The 24,220-nt window shown below is 43.4% G+C and overlaps 1 protein-coding gene across 2 annotated transcripts in view; it reads right to left on the bottom strand.

The window, feature by feature from the left end:
• The window catches only part of TMEM150C (transmembrane protein 150C), a 312,476-nt gene extending 288,484 nt beyond the window's left edge, over positions 1-23,992 (bottom strand). The window contains exon 1 of one of the 2 annotated variants that reach the window (XM_073597864.1): positions 23,573-23,992. The gene's annotated coding sequence lies outside the window, so the exon portion shown is untranslated. The remainder of the gene's footprint in view (positions 1-23,572) is intronic. The other variant, XM_073597863.1, reaches the window with a different exon arrangement.
• Between the last annotated feature and the right edge of the window lie 228 nt (positions 23,993-24,220).

Genomic DNA, 24,220 nt, shown 5'->3' with positions numbered 1-24,220 from the left:
ATGTGTTCACTTCAGGTCACCAATTGCAGGTTCACCTTTTGACACTGTGAGGCCCCCTTACTGTTTGTGAAGAGGGGTGAGAAACATTGTATTGTAAAGAATGAAAAGTTAAGGATTATGACGGAATGAGTAATTTAGACCATTCTGGTTTGACTTGTTTGTCTACCCATGTAAAATGCTTTGGTGGCATTTTAGAGCAGTGATAGCTTTTACCTATATGCAAGGAGAACTATGATTATGTGATTATGGGAATCAGAATCAAGGTAAAATGAAGAACCATGCACCCTTGTCTGAAGTGAAGTATGTCTGTAGGGCCTTGTTCCCACGGGTATATAAGTTTGCACAGATGTTCCGTGCATCCCCATGCAGGCAATCCCATTCATGTCAATTGGGACAGTTACAGCTGCTCTTTCTAATTTAACAGTCTGCGGGGGTATGGGTGTGTTCCAATCCGACTGTACAATCTTAGATTTATTTAAAAAAACTAAAAAAAACCTGTAAAAATGTAATATGATGACCTGCCTACATTATCCAATCAATTTGTATTCCACCAGGCAGGCACTTGCACTACATGCTTGTTGGTGATCTACTAATCAAGGGTAACAGCCCGTGTCCCGTTTTGCAATCTTGGTGCACCCAGTTATTGGGACCTTGGCTACCTCTTTCATGTTAAACAACACAAAAAAAAAACTACTAGCAAAAAAAGGTTAAAGGATAGGACTTTATAGGTGCAAAATTATTATTACGCAAACTACTGTTAAAATTGCATACGTTTTATTTGCAAATTTGATTTAAAAACATTGATTTAAACATAAGTTCATGTACAAGTAAAAAATGACATCCCTTCACAACTATTCTTCTACATATTTTGCCATTCTGGCTTCTTCAGGAAATGCGTGATAGGGATACTCATGAACAAAGAATCAAAAAGTCAACATGCTGAGATATACATAAACCATGATTAGACATTATTGAGCATAATCAAACCCACCAGGTAGTCATAGGTCCCATTAAATCCTTGCCTCCAACTGTATGCTGGAGATGCCAAAGTGTGAAATATAATAATGAAAAAGCTGAATCTTACCAGTTTTACTATTTCTACTGCCACAGACAAAGTATGTATCCCGGGGCTCAGGCAATACCTAGAGCAGCCTTGCTCGCACAGGGTGCTGCCTGGCTTTGTGAGGGGGTGCCCTCAAACTACGACACTCCTGATCAGTGGCGGCTGATGATCCCTTTTTTGGGGATGGGCGGCAAACAAACCACCTGGACCCCCCCCTATTTGGTTGGTCGATTAACCTCACCGTCCCCCCCCCCTGTCGCTCAGCAAACAAACCACTTGCCCATCCACCCACCAGCTCAACACTTACCCCATCCAGGTCGTGGGCAGCTTCCCCCTGCGTCTCCTTCTCGGCGGCTTCCTCCCTGCTCCCGGCCAATACGGTCGCTTCTCCTCTCGGCCAATCGGGTCTAAAGTCCAGCTTCCTGATTGGCTAGGAGAAGCAAGAAGACAATAGCGAATATTAATGGTATTAACTGGGTGGTCTCAGTGCTCTATGTCCTGGGCCCACCCTTTTTGAAGCCAATTAGAGCATCAGGCTCTAATCTTGTTCTTCAAAAAAAAATAACCCCATTATAATCCATGTGCCCGGCGCCCTGCATGTAGATTAGGGGCCGGGTGCATGGATTAGGGGGATCCCCCTGCGCCCCTATTTGAGCGGCTGCCACTGCTCCTGACGGTGTAACACATATATGTGGCACATATATGCATACTGTATATGCTATGCTACATGTATGCAACATGTGTTTGTGCTGGGCAAATGCCCCAACACGGAGACTAAGCTGTCCCTTACATAATCACTGTGATTGCCAATAACTAGATATGAAATCTGTGTAAACAAAAGAAAAGTATCTGTTGAAAACAAATTAAGATAAAATAGTTAGATCAGGGTTTTGTCTAGGTTAGTGAAAAAAAAAAAGCGCACTGTTTCTTGACCCTACTACAAGTAGAGATATCAGGTAATGCACATGTAAATGTATATGGTATCCTCTTGCATGTCAAGTGGTAGATTATGGTAATGGCATAAAATATACAGCTAAAGCCTAAAAAATTACATGAAGTTAACATTTTTAAAAATCAGGCGATATCCATGATTATTTGTTACCAAATGAAGGCCCAATGTGTTTTTTTTTTAATAATGTATAATTTACCTGGGTGCCTGAAGATTTTGCATATTTTTAAAAGGTGTCATGGCTATGAAAGGGTTGAAAAAAAGCTGCGCTAGAGCTGTCACAGCAGAAACGACATCTTTGAAAAGACAGGTCGATCAAGAAAAAGTCCCTTCTGGCTTTAAGAATGGTACAAAGGTTACTTATTCGACAAACCTTTGTAAATTGTTTGCTCCTGCTGACAGTGTCCTCACCCTTGTTTTTCTTGTTTGATATTGGGGTTGATTTACTAAAGGCAACTCCACTTTGCACTACAAGTGCACTTGGAAGTGCAGTCGCTGTAGATCTGAGGGGGACATGCAAGAAAAATAAAAAATAGCATTTTTGCTTGCACATGATTGGATGATAAAATCAGCAGAGCTTCCCCTCATTTCAGATCTTCCCCTGAGATCTACAGCGACTGCACTTTCAAGTGCACTTGTAGTGCAAAACGGATTTGCCTTTAGTAAATCAACCCCATAGGGTTACTTTCTATTTAGTAAATCGCCCAGATTGTAAGGTTCCAGGAGTATGCTTGTATTGCACACATTACAAAATGAACATCATGGACTTAAGCCCCATACACACGATCCGATTATCGGACGAATGATCGTCCCTTTTTGTTTGCATGCTAATCTCACGTCGAATCTGATGAGTTTACTAAAGTCCCGAAAATTCCCGCACGACAGAATAAAAATTCGGAAGTTATGTCATGTGTTGCAATGCATTTTTATTGCATTTTCGAACGACAGATGTACTGATTAAATGAAAATCATACGATCTGGCATCGTACGGAAAAAATTTCCGTGCATGCCCAATAGAATAATATCGGATGAACTGTCCAGATCGGCTCTCGAAAGCTCTGTACTAACGATCCGGTGCGGTGTGGGAACCAGTGCGATTCCAGTGCCTGTTCCCACATCACATCTCTCCCACAGGCAGTTCACATTGCCCTCTGCGAACCGCTGCTGGTGTCAATACAATGGTAATGACACCCCCAGATCAGTTCACAGATCGCAGTGCGAACTGGAATCAGATCGCATAGGTGAGAACACCCATGCGATCCGATTCCAGTGCAGGGTAAAAAAAAGTCCCTGCACTATTTCCCTGCGAATCTAATGCGAGTTCAGCCATACAACTGTATGGCTGGACTCACATTGCACAGACATCGCATGCGATCAGCACCGCAGTGTGGGTGCGAATCACATGCAATGTCTGTGTTTGCACAAGTGTGAACCCAGGCTAAAGGACCGATTGGGTCCGCCCTGTCAGTTTTTCAGGTGGATCCAACCGACGATCCATTGTTCTCTGTGGAGCAGCAGATGTCCGCTAACACCGCCGGCATCTGATCCGATCTGGTCTGCTAAAAACAGACGGATGGGGATCCTTTCCTAAACCTAAGGTAGGTATAGTAGCAAGTCCCAGTTGCAATCTCGGAACACCCAATACGAGGACAATATGCGACCGGTCTAAACTATGTGGCATGTTCACCAATGCCAGGAGCCTGGTGGACAAGATGGGTGAACTAGAGATACTGTTGTACGAGGAGGATTTGGATTTTGTGGGAATTTCAGAGACCTGGTTCAACGGCTCTCATGATTGGCTGGCAAACATTCAAGGGTATACACTTTATCACAAGGATAGAGAGGGTAAAAAAGGGGGAGGGTATGCCTATATATCAAGAATAATGTACAAGTGAATGTGAGAGATGACATCACTGAGGGAGCTAGGGAGGAGGTGGAATCCTTATGTGTAGAGCTCCAAAGGGATGAAGCTAAGGGGAAAATAATATTGGGAGTATGCTATAGGCCCCCTAACCTGAGGGAAGAAGGGGAGACAGATCTCCTATCACAATTTGGATTAGCAGCAAGGATGGGAAGTGTTATCATAATGGAGGATTTTAATTATCCAGACATAGACTGGACAGAGGGAACCGCGCATTCATCTAAGGCTTGCCAGTTCCTAAATGTCTTGCAGGACAATTTTATGGGTCAAATGGTAGACGCACCAACTAGAAATAAAGCATTACTGGATCTACTGATTACCAACAATACAGACCTGATCACAGATGTGGAAATAGGGGGCAATTTAGGTAACGGCGATCACAGGTCAATTGGCTTCAGTATAAATCACACAAATAGGAAACATAAGGGGAATACAAAGACACTGAATTTCAAAAGAGCCAACTTCCCTAAACTACGAACCTTGCTAAAAGGCATAAATTGGGATAAAATATTAGGAACAAAGAACACGGAGGTGAGATGGGTTTGCTTTAAGAGCATATTAAATAAGGGCATTAGCCAATGCATCCCATTGGGTAATAAATTTAAAAGAGCGAACAAAAGTCCTGGATGGCTTAACTCCAATGTAAAAATGCATATAAAAGCATAGGAGAAGGCCTTCAAATAATACAAGGTTGAGGGATCATCATCAGCATTCAGACTTTATAAAGAATGCAACAAGAAATGTAAGGGTGCAATAAGGATTGCTAAGATAGAACAAAAAAGACACATAGCGGAGGAGAACAATAAAAATCCCAAGAAATTCTTTAAGTATGTAAACAGTAAAAAAGGGAGGACTGACCATATTGGCCCCATAAAGAATGAGGAAGGACATCTGGTTACAAAGGATGGGGAGATGGCGAAGGTATTGAATTTATTCTTCTCCTCAGTCTTCACGAGGGAATCAGGGGGCTTCAGTAACCAAAACTGCAGTGTTTATCCTCATGATAATCACAGGAAGCACCTCCATGGTTAACAGAGGACAGAATTACAATTAGACTTGAGAAACTTAACATTAATAAATCACCAGGACCAGATGGCTTGCACCCAAGGGTACTTAGGGAACTCAGTAAAGTAATTGCCAGACCATTGTTCCTAATTTTTACTGACAGTCTACGGGCTGAAATGGTACCAGCTGATTGGAGAAAAGCCAATGTAGTACCAATGTTTAAAAAGGGCCCAAAATACATCCCTGGGAATTACAGACCAGTTAGCCTATCAATAGTATGTAAAATCTTGGAGGGGATGATAAGAGACTATATACAAGATTTTAGTAATGAGAACGGTATCATTAGCAGTAATCGGCATGGATTCATGAAGAATCGTTCTTGGCAAACCAATCTACTAACTTTCTATGAGGAGGTGAGTTGCCAGTTAGATAAAGGAAGGCCGTAGACGTGGTGTATCTGGATTTTGCAAAAGCATTTGACACAGTTCCCCATAAATGTTTACTGTACAAAATAAGGTCCGTTGGCATGGACCATAGGGTGAGTACATGGATTTAAAACTGGCTACAAGGGCGAGTTCAGAGGGTGGTGATAAATGGGGAGTACTCGGAATGGTCAGGGGTGGGTAGTGGGGTCCCCCAGGGTTCTGTGCTGGGACCAATCCTATTTAATTTGTTCATAAATGACCTGGAGGATGGGGTAAACAGTTCAATCTCTGTATTTGCGGACAATACTAAGCTAAGCAGGACAATAACTTCTCCGCAGGATGTGGAAACCTTGCAAAAAGATCTGAACAAATTTATGGGGTGGGCAACTACATGGCAAATGAGGTTCAATGTAGAAAATATAAAATAATGCATTTGGGTGGCAAAAATATGAATGCAATCTTTACACTGAGGGGAGAACCTCATGGGGAATCTAGGATGGAAAGGGACCTGGGGGTCCTAGTAGATGATAGGCTCAGCAATGATATGCCTATCTCTGGATCAACTCCAGAGATAAAATGATAATTCTCTCTCTACAAGACTCTGGTCCGGCCGCACCTAGAGTATGCTGTCCAGTTCTGGGCACCAGTCCTCAGGAAGGATGTACTGGAAATGGAGCGAGTACAAAGAAGGGCAACAAAGCTAATAAAGGGTCTGGAGGATATTAGTTATGAGGAAAGATTGCGAGTACTGAACTTATTCTCTCTGGAGAAGAGACGCTTGAGAGGGGATATGATTTCAATATACAAATACCGTACTGGTGACCCCACAACAGGAATAAAACTTTTTCGCAGAAGAAAGTTTAACAAGACTCGTGGCCACTCATTAAAATTAGAAGAAAAGAGGTTTAACCTTAAATTACATAGAGGGTTCTTTACTGTAAGAGCGGCAAGGATGTGGAATTCCCTACCACAGGCGGTGGTCTCAGCGGGGGGCATTGATAGTTCCAAGAAACTATTAGATAAGCACCTGAATAACCCGCAACATACAGGGATATACAATGTATTACTGACATATAATCACACACATAGGTTGCACTTGATGGACTTGTGTCTTTTTTCAACCTCACCTACAATATGTAACTTAAAGTGACACTAAAAGACTCCTTGTAACACCCTCTATAAGCTCCCAAACCTCTCCTTTTCCTCTCACTTACATTTGTTTGGAACAAGCAGTGCATGTTAGTTGCTATCATGTGCACTGCTCTATGCACACTACAAATCCCATAGTCCAATTTTGGAAGCAAGCAGGAGAGGGTAGCTATGTTCCTACTTACAGTAGGACCATTGGGAATGAATGCAGCCACCCCATACAGGAAGACAAGTCACAGCAACTACAAAAAGGAATTTGGAGATTGGGAGAAGACTAAGAGCAATAGGAGGGACTTTTTTTGAGTTAAGAATAGACACTTTATTCAAATTTTTGTTTTTTAAACCAGACTTTAGTATCACTTTAAAAATGAAGGTCAAAGGGTAAAATAGACACCCTTTGAATTGTATATTCCCCTTTTGGTAGACCCAATCCCCATACACTAATTTGTAAATCTAAACAATCCTTTCAGCTGCTATCTAATTACATTAGCCCTATTATGCATTTGTTAGCAAGCCAAGGGGATTTTGGAAAACTTTTTAATGTGAGATAGTCCTAAACACTGTTTCTCTGCCAGGTTCACATCTTTGCGGCGTAGCAAAACATGCTATGTCACCTGCTGTATTCAGTAATGTGCAAGACATGCACATTACTGCAACCCAAATGCAACTGGGTTTTACACTGCATAATTCTCTAATGCAGCACTGATGTCAGTGGGTACAGCTAAGTAGTGCAAATTTAGGGGTTATTCACACCATCTCCATTGGGGTGCATTTTTCTGCACACCACCACGCATGTGTGGTGTAGCCAGAGCACATAGAACGCCATTGTTTTCCATGACCCCAATTCCCACCATACATATGCAGTGGTTTGCAGAAAAATGGAGCTCAACAGACAAGGTGTTAATAAACCCTATATAACAGGACAATGCAGTCAGGTAATCTTAATTAGCAGGTAAGCTGACTATAGTTCTTAGTAATCAGAGCAATCAGATTTTTAAAAATGTAAGGAGAATTACCTGCAACATACACTTCACTTAAATCTAGTGCCGCGTACACACGGTCGGACTTTTCGTCTACAAAAGTCCGACGGACGCCGACGGACTAAAGCCGGCTGACAATCCGATCGTGTGTGGGCTTCCCTGGACTTTCGGCGGACTTTTCCAGCTGCAAATCTGACGGACTTTAGATTTGGAACATGCTTCAAATCTTTACGTCGTAACTACGCCGGACCCAGAAATCCGCTCGTCTGTATGCTAGTCCGACGGACAAAAACCCACGCTAGGGCAGCTATTGGCTACTGGCTATCAACTTCCTTATTTTAGTCCGGTGTACGTCATCACGTACGAATCCATCGGACTTTTGTGTGATCGTATGTAGGCAAGTCCGTTCGTTAGAAAGTCTGCCGCAAGTCCGCCAAAAGTCCGTCGAAAGTCTGTTGGACGGGCTGTCGGACTTTTGTAGCCGAAAAGTCCGACCGTGTGTATACGGCATAGGAGTCTACCCATTCTTACAAAACATCACAAGGTTACTGCAACTGCTATCTAATTACATTAGCCCTATTATGCAATTATTAGCAAGCCAAGGGGATTTTGGAAAACTTTTTAATGTGAGACAGTCTTAAACACTATGTCTCTCCTAAAAAATTCATTGGGACTATTTTCGCTGTCTAGCTCATCTACTGCAACATGTCACTCAAGAACCCCCTAATTTTGCTGTATTCAGTATGAATGAGCTATAGTTGCCTCTGTCTTCATTCCACTTACCCTGTGGGCGCATAATGGATTAAATGTGATGAAGCTTTAATTCTCAGATGTTTTCCATGGAAAACAGGGTTCCCCACTAATGCCCCATACACATGATCGGACTTTCCGACAACAAGCTCACATCGAACATTTCCCGTCGGAAATTCCAATCATGTGTACGCGGCATAAGAATGGTGCATGTCTGCAGGTAGTGGCAGATAAAGTCACTAAATAACCCCTGTGTTATATAGTACAGGCTTTTATTCACTGTGAATGATAATAGATAAATAGATAGATATACTACATTGTCAAAAGTATTGGGACACCTGCCTTTACACGCACATGAGCTTTAATGGCATCCCAGTCTTAGTCCGTAGAGTTCAATATTGAGTTGGCCCATCCTTTGCAGCTGTAACAGCTTCAACACTTCTGGGAAGGCTGCCCACAAGGTTTAAGAGTGTGTCTATGGGAATGTTTGACCATTCTTCCAGAAGTGCATTTGTGAGGTCAGGTACTGATGTTGGACAAGAAGGGCTGGCTCACAGTTTCAGCTCTAATTTATCCCAAAGGTGTTCTATCGAGTTGAGGTCAGGACTTTGTGCAGGCCAGCCAAGTTCCTCCACCCCAAACTCGCTCATCCATGTCTTTATGGACCTTGATTTGTGCACCGGTCAAATCATTTGGTGGAGGGGGCTTATGGTGTGGGCAGGGCTGGTGCTACCACTAGGCAACTGCCTAGGGTGCACTGCTGCCTAGGGGCGCCCGGCCACTGGTTTCCCTCCGCAACTGCCTGCTATGCAGGCTGCAGCATGTAACTAACTCCATTTCAGGCAGCTGCTCCATCTGACCGGTAGTGTAATTAGAGGCGCAGTGCAGCACTGGAGCCAGCGCTAGAGGAAGCAGAGCCAATGCTTCCTGTATAGCGCCAACTCCTGTCACATGGGCAGGGCAAGGGGGGTGGAGCCAATGAGAGCAGCAAAATGAGGTTTCGTCTAGGGTGTCAAAAATCCTTGCACCAGCCCTGGGTGTGGGGGTTGTTTTACAGGGGTTTGGCTTGGCTCCTTAGTTTCAATGAAGGGAACTCTTAAGGCATACCAAGACATTTTTGACAATTTTATGCTCCCAACTATGTGGGGACAATTTGGGGATGGCCCCTTGCTGTTCCAACATGACTGTGTACCAAAAAGTAAGGTCCATAAAGACATGGATGAGCGAGTTTACGGTGGAGGAACTTGACTGGCCTGCACAGAGTCCTGACCTCAACCCCATAGAACACCATCTTTGGGATGAATTAGAGTGGAGACTGCAAACCAGGCCTTCTTGTCCAACATCAGTGCCTAACCTCACAAATGTGCTTCTGGAAGAATGATCAAACATTCCCATAGACACACTCCTAAACCTTGTGGACAGCCTTCCTAGAAGAGTTGAAGCTGTTATAGCTGCAAAGGGTCAGCCAACTCAATATTGAACCCTACGGACTAAAACTGGGATGCCATTAAATTTCATGTGCCGTGTGAAGGCAGGCATGCCAATACTTTTGACAATATAGTATAGACAGATAGATAGATAGATAGATAGATAGATAGATAGATAGATAGATAGATAGATAGATAGATAGATAGATAGATAGATAGATAGATAGATAGATAGATAGATAGATAGATAGATCGATCTGAAGTGTAACCTTTGTAATATGTCGGTTCATAGCTGGAGTCAGACAAAGAACACTTCTGTCAAATGCGGGTCAGTAAAATGGTGTCAAGAAGAAAAAGGAAGAAACATTCTACATGTCTCATGGGTGGCCAGGCAAGAACTGAAAGAGTCGCTCACTTCCTGACATCACTTGTATATTATAAACCAGGAGTATAAAAAGAAACAAAAAGAATTCAGTGCTAGGGTTAAACAAATTCAGGATAAAACAGCCAACACACAAATTGTGATACTAAATTACCAAAACAAATAAATATACAGCACAGTGCTAGATCCCGCTCAACAAAAATCCTCCAAACAAAATAAATATGTGAATAAATAAATAGTTAAAATTTGTCAGTATTCCATAATATAAAAAAACTACCATACAACTGATAAATTCAAAAACGTGCTAGGAGCAATAATTCATAAAGTCCTTGATAAATAGTGTAAAAAAGTTCCATTTCATAACTTAAAGAAATATAGTAAGAATTCTTGGAAAGAGTCTTCAGTATTGTCTAGATCACCAGATAATGTCAACAGAAGTAGAATTCTGTGCTTAAATACGTGAAATAATAGCCTCTTACCAAATAATGTGGACCATGAATAAAAAACAATGGTCAACACAGTTTATTAAATACATTCAACATGTAAAGGTGTCTTCACCACCCAGGGCACATCACCAAACGTGTTAAAGCAGTAGCAAACCCCGCTTGCTAATTTTTACCTACAGGTAAGCCTATAATAAGACTTACCTGTAGGTAGAATGAATCTCTCCTAAACGTGCACTGTATAGGAGATATTCACCCTGCATGCAGCCAGTGACATCACTGGTGCATGCACTCTGAAGGTCCGGTGTAACTTGCCAGAACTTCAGAGCTTTGTGACGGACCCGAGGGCTCCTGCGCGCATGCATAGGAGTGACGTCATTGCGACTCCAGGCCAATCACATAGCAGGAGCCTGCGAAACAGGAAGAAAGACCAGGGGAAAATGCTAGCCTTTTCAGCAGCGACAGTACAGCACTGGAGGGATTAGTTCCAAGGTGAGTATTTCATAATGTGCTAGTATGCAATGCATACTAGCACATTATGCAATTGCCTTGCAGGTGTTTTTTTACATTTTTTTTATACATCTGCGGTTTACAACCGCTTTAGCACTTCATACCAAGTAAGACTATCAGCTTCTTACCCCACAGTATGGACCATGAAGAGTTAAATGGTCATAAGCGCTTTAGATGCAATGGGATCTCCCCATACTGCAGCTGATCGGACCATCCATTGCAGCAGTTAACAGTACCAAGGGGAAAGCAAAAAACAGATGCCATAGTGTAGTATTAGAGCTGCACAATTTGGGCTAAAATGAGAATCACAATTTTTTTCGCTTCGAATAAAGATCATGATTCTCTCACGATTCTTGCAGCGAAACATCATCTTTCACATAATACAAAAAAATTGAGCTAACTTGTTGCTCTTTAGTATTTTTTATTAAAGTGTATTTTTTTCCAAAAATATTGCGTTTGAAAGACTGCTGCGCAAATACAGTGTGACATAACTTATTGCAACGACCGCCATTTTCTTCTCTATGGTCTCTGCTAAAATATATATATATAAATATATATATATATATATATATATATATATATATATATATATATATATATATATATATATATATATATAATGTTTGGCCTTCCAAGTCAGTTACTAGCAAAAAATACTGATTTTAACTTGTAAGTAACAAGTGTCAGAAAAAGGTTTAGTCTTTAAGTGGTTAAACTTCCCTCATTTATAGACAGAAGTCAATTCCTTTTATATAAAAGAACAAACTGTTACAATGTTTCTGTTTATCTCGCCTGAGCGATGTTGTGATAAACTTGGCAGGCTGCCTGTTTTTTTTGTTTTTTTTCCAGCTGCCGGCCTGAGCAGAGATCTCTCTGCACTGAATCAAGGAAATGCTGTGTTAAGGTCGTTAGGTGGGTTGAATCGCAATCTTGATTCTTTAATGCTTAATTGTGCAGCTCTACATAGCATGTTCCAAACTTATCTTCTTTATTCCAGAAAACCTGTACATTTACAAAATAGAAGTTCCACTGCTGTTACACAATATGGGATGCAGTTCCTACCAGGTGGTCTTTGAAAGAAAAAGTCCGGCCGGCGGATAGCGTGATGACGTTGCGTCTAAACCACACCTTCATGAAAAGGTCTTTTTAACTGTCCTAGAATCTAGCAAAATCCAGGACTATGTGACAGTCTGAATGAATTTTAGCAGCTGCTTGACCCATGTCTATAATACATGGGCCCCTACGTCCCACAGGGCCCTAGTTCAGCTGCACATTCTGCCCAAATAGTATGTAACCCCTGTTACCTGTATGGGTTCTTCATGACCAGCAGACCTCAGACAATTATTGATCTATAGTCAACAATCCATCCATATGCCACACAGGGACGTGGACTTCGATCAATAGATCGAAGATATGATTATAAGTTAAGCTCATAAGTATCAATCGCATCTCTGTTTCCACCATGTAATCTCATACTCCGATTCATCTAAATGCAACCACACTCATGAACAAAGTATCTAATTGCTGCCAGTTGGTGCAAATTGATAATTTCTGCTGATCAATTCAGTTTGTAACCAAATCTCAATTGTTCGGAGGAGAACTTATGGCTATTCAATCAATTCCAGACTCAATCATTTTGAACAAATCACATATCAATTGGATAATAAGAATGAAGAGCGTATGGCCACCATTAGATTGATGATTGTACATGTTGCATGCATGATGAAGGAGTTTTCCCTTATTTCTATGGGAATAAGCTAATTCACATTAATCTAGAGCAGTGTTTCTCAACCTTTTTTTCAGTAAAGACATCCTTGAAAATTATGCACAATCTGAAGGCACCCCATACGTTTGCACACTGTGCTCCAATGTTTCTCTTTTCCCTCGGTTTCTCTCTCTCACTCAGCTATTGTGATCCTAATAATAAACAAAAAAGTGTAAACTGCGCTTAAATGGGACGGAGCCTGCTGTGACGTCAACCGGAAGCTATCGGGAGGCCATTTTGCTCTTACTACCGCGTTTGTTTTGAAGCACTTTTCAAAAAAGTGTTTTTACCATTTAATAAAGCACGATTTTAACTGGTTTACACTATGAGAGGCTTTCTGTTTTATCTTTGATATGTTAAACACCTGGATGGGATTGAGGAGTTCCTCTTAAGTGTCCGAGATGGTTATAGCACCTCTTACCTGTTGATTACTACATTGAGGAAGACCTGCAGGATGTCTGATGTTTTGAGTGTGCTTTGACCTCTCTGTAACAAGGTCATATTGATCTGGTAAGCCTATATGGCCTTACCTGTTTGCACAGTCTGGATATTTTTATTTCTGAAGAGCAGATGTGGTTATTATTTTCTCTTCTGCATACACTTGTTGCCCATTTTCCATTTTTTTGGGGACTGAATTACTAAGATTTCACTTCACTTGTGGACTTTGCTACTTTTTTAAGAGACTTTTCACTTACTTTCTGCACATTTATGTTTAGGAGTTAGCACATTTTAAATTCAGCTATTGTGACCCCACTGCTGGTGTAGAGAGGTAGGGGAGGGGCTGTGCATGCACCCGACGCTGTCCTTATCAACCAATGATATAATTTGTTGTTAGAATGCTGGCAACTAGAAGGTTGTCTTGATGCACCCTGAAAACTTGTGGCTTTGTGTAACTAAATGGCAGGCTTGAGACACCTGCTGGCTTGTATACAATTTTTGGTAAATTTTAAGGAATTTTGCCAAGGCATCCCCTAAAGAAACCTGAAGACACCCCAGGATACCTGGGCGCCCTGGTTGAAAAAGGCTTGTCTTTTTTCTCATTTCTTATACTCAGATGGTTCCCATCACTTGTGAATGCATGGCCAGTATTTTTAGATTGAAAGAATGAGATCAGAAATAGGAGTAAACCTGTCATTTCGGAAAATTTCTGTACTGTAGGCTGCCACCTATGTGGACTTTCCAAAAATGTGAGCCTTGTGATCGTGCTATTTTGTTCGTGGAGAATAAGATATGTTACGTAAAACAAATCTGCACTGCTGACACTATTTCTAACATCTAAGCACGTGCTGTTCTTCCCTTACTTAAGGATAAAAGAAAATACTACCTAGAAGCCTTGTTGTACCTCACCTGTCAGCACTCTCTTCAATATATATATATATATATATATATATATATATATATATATATATAATAGATTTCTATTTTTCGTTTGGCAAGACACACATTCTGCTATGGCTTAAGGAGTAAATGCAGTGAAGACTAAGCTTGTGCTACAGTGCATGAGTTAGGATGCAAATCTGCGAGGAGCCTTAATTGAACATTTGAATGCATGCCCAGAAGGTTCACTCTTTCTGATTAACAACTTAGCTGGATCTTTGCAGCAGTAGAAGGGTAATCACGCTGTAACTGATCACAGCAACACTTACCTGATATCAAGAAATATGCACACGCTTTGCAAAACAAGTCAAGCCCAAGCAGCACCTTTTACGCCATGTTAGGTACTGGTTTAGGAATTTTACTAATGATTGTTATGATTATCTAACTTCAATACATATTTAAGATGCATAAACTAGTATAAACCAGTATACCCTAAATATTTCACAAGCACAGTAAAACAGCAACTGATGTGTATTAATGCATGCTCAAGAGCCCCAATTAAGCTAGCTGTGTTTAGGACTGAGCTACTCATCAACTCTGTGTGTATGAGGAGCTGCAAGTATCAAGATGTGGTACCATAAAAGCATCAATGTACATTAGGCACACAACATGTTCATTATTTTTACCAAAATAAAATAATGCAACCTAATCTAAAATGACTGAATTTTTCATAGAGGATAAGGTCTTTTTTAATATGGATGAGCAGCTTTGTATGCTTTAGGCCTCTTGCACTTGGACATGTGAGTCCTAAAGCAGAGTTCCACCCAAAAGTGGAACTTCTGCTCATTTGTCTCCTCCGGTGCCACAATTGGCACCTTTCGGGGGGGGGGGGGGGACAGGATACCCGCCACTTCCGGGAGTCCACGCCGCGGCCCATGACATCACCGCTGGGCTCCCTCCTCCTACCCCTGTCGCCGGGCCAGCAGGGCCTCGCGCATGGGCAGTAGGGTTCACGGCGTGAAGCCTTAAGGCTACACTGCCAGGTTCCCTTACCCGCAATGGCGGCGGCAGCACCCGACAGCTGATGGAAACATCAGCTTCGGTGCCGATATCGCTGGACTCCAGGACAAGTAAGTGTCCTATTGTTAAAAGTCAGCAGCTGCAGTTTGTGTAGCTGCTGTCTTTTAATTTAACTTTTTTTTTTGGGCGGACCTCCGCTTTAAAAATATGCCCAGCATAAAATACCAGCATTTTTCTTGCCTAGGGAACCACAGAAGAGTTTATTGACTGTAGAAAAAACATCTGAAGCCTAAAACAGCAGCTGTAAAAACATCCAAAAACATCCAGTGTGCATGAGGCCTTAGACCCCATACACAATTTTTTACTGTTGGGGTATGGAAGGTTTTGGAAGAATTTACTGAGGTCCTGTTCTCTGTGTGGTTGAGAACCAGGGCTGCTGTTTGAAATCAGGGGGCCCCCGTATGGCCTCCCTGACAGCGCCCCCCCAACCCCGCCTGCACCCCCCCCCCCCCCCCCCGGGGTGCAGTGGAACAGCAGCACTGACTTTATCCGCCTACACCCCAAAAATGAAAAAAAAAAAGTCCCTCCTCTGCTCCCACCTCCTGGGCCCCTCTGTTGACCTGATGGGGCCCAGGGAAATGTAATATAAGCCCTGGTAAATAAGTAGGAACGGGGGTGTGGTCTAGTGAAATCTAATTATCCATATAGGCAGAAATGTACAATGAAGCTTCCACGGGCCCCCCTATTTAGCTGAGGGGGCCTGGACCCAGTACAACAGGACCGGTTGTACTGCCTTATTACGGGCCCTGTTGAGAAACACTTGTGTGGATTTAATAAAGGCAAATAGACTGCTCACTTTGCAAAAGAATTTGCCCCAAATCTTAGTGCATGACGAAAAGCTCAGCTGACTTCCAACTTCTAATTATATGCAAGCAAACATGTTTTTTTGTTTTTTTTTCCTTGCACGTGTTTGGGTATTGCAAAGCGAAATCTCACCACATTCACTAAGCTCTGGAAAAAATTCCCTTGTCAAAGTGCAGCTTCCCTTGCAAAGTGAACAGCCTGTTTGCCTTTAGTAAATCAACCTCATAATGCAATGTGCCCTTTTATATTCCAAATGCAAGCTGCAAAAGTTCCCAGAATCAGATATTCAGATGCTAAAGCAGAATATTCTAAAGATCTAATTTTTAGCACCATTACAGCTGACAAGTATTTCAACACATAGCAAAGGTGCAAAGATTCACTTTCAGTGTGAAGAGCTTCTGCCAGGATTACAGAACGTGTGTATTACCGGAGGATAGGCTCAATTCTCCTCCCCAACAGAACAGCAACAGACAAGAAACATGCATCCAACAACCTTGCCTTAGCAGAGGATAGCAAACCTTGGAGATCCATCTATCACACAAGCGTGCTGTGAGATAACCTGTACTGTCATAAGCTGTAGTCAGCCAATGTTTGATGGTGTCTAGAAATAATTAGATTTCATAGAAGGCACTCTCTTGGCTGAATGAGTTACTCATTGAACTGAACATAAAAAAAAGAACGATGCCCATTTTTGTACAAAAAAAAAAAAAAAAAGGCAAGACCTTTTCCTATTTCCTAATCTAAACAGAAATAGTACATTTAAGCTTCAGAGGGCGACGCTAATTTTGTATTTACTTATGAGTGAAAAACAAAACTCATGAGTTACCACCACATTTTATATTGAATCTAGGTATATTTTCTAGCTGCATATTCATATAGAAAATCTACAACATTTCAAGTAAAGCGGTATTAAGTTGTTACAAGTAAGCGGTTGACGCTTTATAAGCAGTTTAAGCAACAGGTTTTTTCCTTTTGGGATAAAGGTCTTCCATGAATAAATATAAGCTGATCATTGTAAGCACCCCTGCCCAAACCCTCTATCTGCTATTTCTGCTGGAGAGCTTGGTATGGTAAAGGAAGATGAAGACTTACTGGCTGGATCACCAGCTGAAAATAAAGAGAAAAAAAAGAAAACAAATGCAGCCACCACATTTAAGAATTGGTAAGCTGCATTATATTTAAGAAAGAAAACCAAACTATATTGTTCCACCAAGCCTTTAAATGCAGGTTTACAGTGGGGCGACCTGTCAGGCAGCTTAGCCACCTGACAAGTGGCGCTCCATGCAGTGCAATTGAACTGTTCTAATGGGAGTGACTCCAGTGGCTCCAACTTAGAAAAAGGTTCCTGTTTTACTTGGGGGTGACTTCAGAGCTGCTTGCATTGACTTTTATTAAAGAAGTCTTTTGATTCCTTCTGTTAAAAAAAAAAGGTATTTTGCAAGCCGCGCTGAGGTCGCGCTGTGCGGGGCGGCTTCAGAGTAAACTGGCACTTAGAAAGAAAGTGTTAAGACCAAACTCTAATGCCGCGTACACACGGTAGGATTTTCCGACAGGAAATGTTTGATAGGAGCTTATTGTTGGAAATTCCGACCGAGTGTAGGCTCCATCGGATATTTTCCGTCGGAATTTCCGACAAACAAAATTTGAGATCTGGATTTTATTGTCGGAAATTCCGATCGTGTGTACACAATTCTGATGCACAAAATTCCACGCATGCTCGGAATCAAGCAGAAGAGCAGCATTGGCGTGTTGTATGTCACCGCGTTCTTGACGTTCAGAATTTCCGACAAGATTTGTGTGACCGTGTGTATGCAAGACAAGTTTGAGCCAACATCCGTCTGAAAAAAAACATGGATTTTGTTGTCGGAATGTGCGATCGTGTGTACGCGGCATCAGAGTTAAAAAATATTAAACTTTGAACCTTGACATGAAGCCTTTTCTCAATGATGTATGAGAGAGAGAATGAATGAGAGAATGGGGGAGAAAGGATGAGAGGGTGGGGGAGAGAGAGAGAGAATGAAAGAGAGTGGAAGAGAGAGAGAATCAAAGAAGGTGGGGAGAGAGAGTGAGGATCAAAGAGAGTGGGTGAGAGAGAAAGAGAGAATGAATGAATGAAATAGAATGGGGGAGAGAGGGTGAGAGGGTGGGGGAGAGAGAGATAGAATGAAAGCGAGTGGGAGAGAAAGAGAATCAAAGAAGATGTGAGAGAGCGAGAGAGAGAGAGAGAGAGGGAGGGGGTGAAAGAGAGTGGGAGAGAGAGAAAGAGAGAGAGAATAAATGAAAGAGAATGGGGGAGAGAGCGAGAGAATAAAAGAAGGTGGGAGAGAAAGAGGATGAATGAATGAAAGAGAATGGGGGAGAGAGGATGAGAGGGTGGGGGGAGAGAGAGAGAGAATGAAAGAGAGTGGGAGAGAGAGAACAAAAGAAGGTGGGGGGGAGAGAGGGTGAATGAATGAAAGAGAATGGGGGAGAGAGGATGAGAGGGTGGGGGGAGAGATAGAATGAATGAGAGTGGGAGAGAGAGAGAATTAAAGAAGGTGGGAGAGAGGGGATGAATGAATGAAAGAGAATGGGGGAAAGAGGATGAGAGGGTGGGGGGAGAGAGAGGGATAAAATGAAAGAGTGGGAGAGAGAGAATCAAAGAAGGTGGGAGAGAGAGAGAGAGAGAGAGAGAGAGAGAGAGAGAGAGAGAGTGAGAGAGAGAGCGAGAGCGAGAGAGAGAAAGAAAGAGAGAGAGAATGAATGAAAGAGAATGGGGGAGAGAGGATGAGAGGGTGGGGGAGAGAAGAGAGAGAATGAAAGAGAGTGGGAGAGAGAGAATAAAAGAAGGTGGGGGAGAGAGAGAGAGACAGAGAGAGGATGAATGAATGAAAGAGAATGGGGAGAGAGAGAGAGAGAGAGAATGAAAGAGAGTGGGAGAGAGGGGGAGAGAGAGAGAGAGAGAGAATTAGAGAGGGAGAGAGAGAGACAGAGAGAGAATGAATGAATGAAAGAGAATGGGGAGAGAGAGAGAGAATGAAAGAGAGTGGGAGAGAGGGGGGGGAGAGAGAGAGAGAGACAAAGAGAGAGAGAGAATTAGAGAGGGAGAGAGAGAGGGGGATTAGAGGGGGAGAGAGAGGATTAGAGAGAGATTATAGAGGGAGAGAGAGGGGGGAGGGGGGGAGAGAGAGAGAGAGAGAGAAAGAGAGAGGATTAGAGAGGGAGAGAGAGAGAGGATGAATGAATGAAAGAGAATGGGGGAGAGAGGATGGGAGGGTGGGGGAGAGAGAGAGGGGGATAGAATGAAAGGTGGGAGAGAGAGAGAGAGAGAGAGAGAGAGAGAGAGAGAGAGAGAGAGAGAGAGAGAGAGAGAGAGAGAGAGAGAGAGAATGAATGAAAGAGAATGGGGGAGAGAGGATGAGAGGGTGGGGGAGAGGAAGATGAGAGGGATGGGGGGGGGGGGGAGAGATATAATGAAAGAGTGGGAGAGAGAGAGAATCAAAGAAGGTGTGAGGGAGAGAGAGAATGAATGAAAGAGAATGGGGGAGAGAGGATGAGAGGGTGGGGGAGAGAAAGAGAGAGAATAAAAGAGAGTGGGAGAGAGAGAGGGGGGATTAGAGAGGGGGAGAGGGGGGATTAGAGAGGGGGGAGAGAGAGGGGAGAGAGAGAGGGTGGATTAGGGGGGGAGAGAGAGGATTAGAGAGGGGGAGAGAGAGGATTAGAGAGGGAGAGAGAGGGGGGTTAGAGAGGGAGAGAGAGGAGAGAGGGGGGAGACAGGGGGAGAGAGAGAGAGGATTAGAGAGGGAGAGAGGAAAGAGAGAGATAGGATTTGAGAGGGAGAAAGAGAGAGAGAGGATTTGAAAGGGAGAGAGAGAGAGGGGGGGGATTCGAGAGGGGGAGAGAGAGAGGATTAGAGAGGGAGAGAGAGAGGATTAGAGAGGGAGAGAGAGAGAGGGTTAGAGAGGGAGAGAGAGGAGAGAGAGGAGAGAGAGGGGATTAGAGAGGGAGAGAGAGGATTAGAGAGGGAGAGAGGGGGGAGAGAGAGGATTAGAGAGGGAGAAAGAGAGAGAGAGTATTCGAGAGGGAGAGAGAGAGAGAGAGAGAGAGGATTAGAGAGGGAGGGGGAGAGAGGATTAGAGACAGAGAGGGGGGATGAGAGAGAGAGGATTAGAGAGAGAGACAGAGGGGGGATTAGGGAGGGGAGAGAGAGGGGATTGGAGAGGATTATAGTTAAAGAGAGAGGATTAGAGAGGGGGAGAGAGAGGGGGATTAGATAGGGAGATAGGGAGAGGGAGAGAGAGAGAGAGGATTAGAGAGAGGGGGATTAGGGAGGGGAGAGAGAGAGGGGATTGGAGAGGATTAGAGAGAAAGAGAGAGGATTAGAGAGGGGGGAGAGAAAGAGAGGGGGGATTAGATAGGGAGAGAGAGGATTTGAGAGGGAGAGAGGGGGGGAATAGAGAGGGGGAGAGAGACAGACGATAAGAGAGGGAGAGAGGGGGGGGGAGAGAGAGAGAGGGTATTAGAGAGGGAGAGAGGGAGGGGGGGGATTAGAGAGGGAGAGAGAATGAAAGAGGATGAGAGGGAGAGAGAATGAAAGAGTGGGAGAGAGATAGAATCAAAGAAGGTGGGAGGGAGAGAGAGGATGAATGAAAGAGAATGGGGGAGAGAGGATGAGAGGGTGGGGGGGAGAAAGAGAGAGAATGAAAAAGAGTGGGAGAGAGAGGGGGGATTAGAGAGGGGGAGAAAGAGGGGGATTAGAGGGGGAGAGAGAGAGAGAGAGAGGATTCGAGAGGGAGAAAGAGGATTAGAGAGGGAGAGAGGATTAGATAGAGAGAGAGGGGGGATTATAGAGAAAGAAAGGATAAGAGAGAGAGAGAGAGAGTGGGGGTGGGATTAGGGAGGGGAGAGAGAGAGGGGTGATTGGAGAGGATTAGAGATAAAGAGAGAGGATTAGAGAGGGGGAGAGAGAGAGGGGGGATTAGATAGGGAGAGAGAGAGAGAGAGAGAGAGAGAGGGGGGGATTAGAGAGGGAGAGAGGATTAGAGAGAGAGAGAGGGGGGATTAGGGAGGGGGAGAGAGAGAGGGGGGATTGGAGAGGAGATTAGATAGAAAGAGAGAGGATTGGAGAGGGGGAGAGAGAGAGGGGGGATTAGATAGGGGGAGAGAGAGAGAGAGAGAGAGAGAGAGAGAGAGAGAATAAGAGAGAGAGAGGATTAGAGAGAGAAAAGGGGGATTATGGAGGGGGAGAGAGAGAGAGGGGATTGGAGAGGAGATTAGAGAGAAAGAGAGGGGATTGGAGAGGGGGAGAGAGAAAGAGAGGGGGGATTAGATGGGGAGAGAGAGAGGGGATTGAAGAGGATTAAAGAGAAAGAGAAAGGATTAGAGAGGGGGGAGAGAGAGGGGGATTAGATAGGGAGAGAGAGAGAGAGAGAGAGAGAGAGAGAGAGAGAGAGAGGGGGGGGAGAGGGAGAGAGAGAGAGAGGATTAGAGAGGGAGAGGGAGAGAGAGGATTAGAGAGAGAGAGGGGGGATTAGGGAGGGGGAGAGAGAGAGCGGGGATTGGAGAGGAGATTAGAGAGAAAGAGAGAGGATTGGAGAGGGGGAGAGAGAGGGGGGGGGGATTAGATAGGGAGAGAGGATTAGAGAGAGAGAGAGAGAGGATTAGAGAGAGAAAAGGGGGATTATGGAGGGGGAGAGAGAGGGGATTGGAGAGGAGATTAGAGAGAAAGAGAGAGGATTGGAGAGGGGGAGAGCGAAAGAGAGGGGGAGAGCGAAAGAGAGGGGGGATTAGATAGGGAGAGAGAGAGAGGATTCGAGAGGAAGAGAGGGAGAGAGAGAGAGAGGGAGAGAGAGGGGGAGAAAGAGGGGATTAGAGAGGGAGAGAGAGGGGGATTAGAGAGGGGGAGAGAGAGGGGGGATTAGAGGGGGAGAGAGAGAGGATTCGAGAGGGGGAAAGAGAGAGAGAGGATTAGAGAGAGAGAGGGGGGGGATTAGAGAGGGAGAAAGGATTAGAGAGAGAGAGAGAGGGGGGATTGGAGAGGGTTAGAGATAAAGAGAGAGGATTAGAGAGAGGGGGATTAGGGAGGGGGGAGAGAAAGAGGGGATTGGAGTGGATTAGAGAGAAAGAGAGAGGATTGGAGAGGGGGAGAGAGAGGATTAGAGAGGGAGAGAGGGGGGGGAGGTAGAGGGAGAGAGGGGGGGAAGGATTAGAGAGGATTAGAGAGGGAGAGAGAATGAAAGAGGATGGGAGAGAGAGAGAGAGAGAGAGAGAGTTGACATGCGATTTGGCATGTCAAAACGCATGCCAAATCGGTGGCTATTGCCGGCAATGGCACCATCTGAATCGGTGCGATTCTGCGTTTGCGGCGCCGCACTGATTCCCAAAAGTAATTTCTGTACTACTTTTGGCGACTTCGGGGTGCGATTTCAATAGACATCTGTGCAGAAACCCTCACAGATGTCTCTGAAATCGCCCCCGAAGTCGGGACTGACATGCGGGAATGAAATCGTGTGAGTTCAGCTGAACTTGCACGATTTCATTCCCGCATGTCAGTGTGAACCTGGGCTCAAACCTAGAAGCTAAATGGTTGCTAAGAACTGCTGCACCAGATTCTATGTGCAGCAGTTTTAGTAAATCTCCTCCATAGATAGATAGACAGACAGACAGACAGACAAATAGACAGATAGATAGATAGATGAGAAAACAAAAGACACAAAGAAAGAAAGAGAAATTGGGAGATAGATGGATGGATAAAGATATATATAGCGAGAGAAGGAGAGTAAGAGAGATATTTATATATACTGTATATATAAAGATAGATAGATAGATAGATAGATAGATAGATAGATAGATAGATAGATAGATAGATAGATAGATAGATAGATAGATAGATAGATAGAAGAGAAAACAAAAGAGAAAGAAAGAAAGAAAGAAAGAAAGAAAGAAAGAAAGAAAGAAAGAAAGAAAGAAAGAAAGAAAGAAAGAAAGAAAGAAAGAAAGAGAAATTGGGAGCTAGATGGATAACGATATATATAGTGAGAGTAAGAGATATATTTATATATACTGCATATATAAATACAGATAGATAGATAGATAGATAGATAGATAGATAGATAGATAGATAGATAGATAGATAGATAGATAGATAGATAGATAGATAGATTGATTGACAGATAGAAGAGAAAACAAAAGAGAAAGAAAGAAAGAAAGAAAGAAAGAAAGAAAGAAAGAAAGAAAGAAAGAAAGAAAGAAAGAAAGAAAGAAAGAAAGAAAGAAAGAAAGAAAGAAAGAAAGAAAAGGAAATTGGGAGATAGATGGATAAAGATATATATATTGAGAGTAAGAGATATATTTATATATACTGTATATATAAATACAGATAGATAGGGATAGAAGGCTATGTATAGAGAGTGAGAGAGACATATAGTGAGGATCTATATACAGTATATATATACAGTGTAGATAGGATGTGTATGATATGGTGCTGTATATAGTGATCGGCCCATCTACCCCCGGGGGGCACACACCATCCTCATGCCCAGCCAGCAGTGATGAGAGTTGTAGGAATGAATGGTAATGAGAGGTGAGAGTCCCATGAGTGTGACAAGGACATGTGTATCTTACCTGGAGCTGGTATGATGTCGGCAGTGTCCGGGCTGTGCAGGCAGAGAAATGTGCTGAATGGTGGTGTGTCTCTCCTCCCTCCCTCCCTCTCTTTCTCTCTCTCTGGCTGCTCCCAGGCTCACACTTCCCTCACTCCCAGCCTGCTGTCATTGTGTGTTTACATTCCTTACTATACCTCCTCCTACCCCTTCTATTCTCCTCTACACAGCCCTTCCCTCTTCTCACCAATCACTCCCGCCTCCTTCACTTTCTTATCACACCTAAGCTGCCATAGTCCACCAACATTTACAGCTCAACTCCAGACACAAACACTTTCATTCATATATCTTCCTCAATGGCCACAAGGGATACAAATCCACTTTATCTGCTCCAAATGTCTTTGCAAAGCCAGATATTAGCTGCTAAAGTGGAGGTGACATCATCAATATACTGTGCGGAGCGCAGAACTGTGGGAGGAGCCCATCAGGCTCCACCCACTACAGGTTGTAGGAGGGGGTGGAGACAAGACCGCTCACCCTGTACAAGAGGGAGCAGCAGTGACCGGTCTATACTACAGAGGAAATGTCTCACAATAGATTACTGCACAGATATGGAAGAAATACACAATGCACACCAAGATTCAACTAAGAACACACACAAATGCATTTA

Source organism: Aquarana catesbeiana, linkage group LG01, assembly GCF_042186555.1.
Source record: "Aquarana catesbeiana isolate 2022-GZ linkage group LG01, ASM4218655v1, whole genome shotgun sequence".
In the NCBI taxonomy this organism is placed as follows: domain Eukaryota; kingdom Metazoa; phylum Chordata; class Amphibia; order Anura; family Ranidae; genus Aquarana; species Aquarana catesbeiana.
This window is presented reverse-complemented; position numbering and strand designations above follow the sequence as displayed.